We start from the raw sequence: 1,248 nt of genomic DNA on the forward strand, positions 1-1,248 counted from the left end.
TACTTGTAGGTACAACGCTTTATCAAACATTGTGTAGAGGTCAGGGACTCCTATGGAAGATTAGGGAGAAGGATTGCAGGCATTGAAGAGGATAGACACTCAACAGAAAGACCAACAGAGTCAACAATGCTGGACCCTTGGGAATCGCAGAGACTGAACCACCAATGAAATAACATATACATCTGGACTGCATATATGCAGCAGCTGTACAGCTTGGTCTTCATGTGTTTGGAAAAACTTGAGTGAGGGCTATCCCCAAAGCTGTTGCCTGTCTGTGGGATATGTTCTTCTAGCTGCCTTGCCTTGTCTAGTCTCTGAGGGAGAGTTAATTTGAATTATTTTAGTATTCATCCACTTTGCTGAAGGTGATTGTTGTGGATTGCTGTTTGTATTTTCTGCTTCCTCATGAGGGGTGCCCTGAGGAGGAGTAGATCACATACTCAGGTGATGCCAGATGAAATCTTAATTAGTCAAATAAAGACTAGAGCCTATTATTGGGTAATGGAAGGAAAAGGTGGAGCTGAAAGATTTAGAGAAGAAAGAAAAGGAGGTAGGAGAAGACAAGGAAGAAGAAGTGAAGATGGAGCAGCCCCATGTGGCTGCAAGTAGCTAGGGATTTCANAGCTGGGCAATAGTGTAGTGTAGGGTATATTTGCCCAATTTAGGTGTGCGACTTGTATTCTATTAACTGAATTGTGTGTTCTTTGCAAGGGCATTTTGGCGTTGGAGATTTACCATTTTAATCTAGCTGTTATAAGTCTCTAGTGTTTTCATTTCATAGGGTGAAAGGGAGCTGTGTGAGCTGTAGCTGGCATTCTGCAAGTCAGCCACAGTGGGTAGATGGCCTGAGAAATGCTAGTGGTAGCTCCAGGCATTTCCAGTTAAAAAAAAATGGTTTGGTTAGCTTAGTAAGCTAGACTGCAGCATAGACCTAACTGTGGCATGAGCGAGATCACCAGTGCTGGCACAGAGTCAGATTTAGTGTGGGTTTTTAAAAACTACATGCTATAGGTGATTAACAGCTGTAGGAGTTCTCTGGTCGAATTTTTTTGGGTCACCTATATATACAATCATATCATCTGCAAATAGCNATACTTTGANTTCTTTCCAGTTTGTGTCCCCTTGATCTCCTGTAATTNTCTTATTGGACTGGCTAGAACTTCAACTACTATATTGCTTAGTTAGGAAAGGAGTGGGCATCTTTGACTTGTCCTTGATTTTAATGGAATTGCTTTATTTTTTCTCCAT

Source organism: Mus pahari, chromosome 9 (genome assembly GCF_900095145.1).
Source record: "Mus pahari chromosome 9, PAHARI_EIJ_v1.1, whole genome shotgun sequence".
Lineage (NCBI taxonomy): Eukaryota > Metazoa > Chordata > Mammalia > Rodentia > Muridae > Mus > Mus pahari.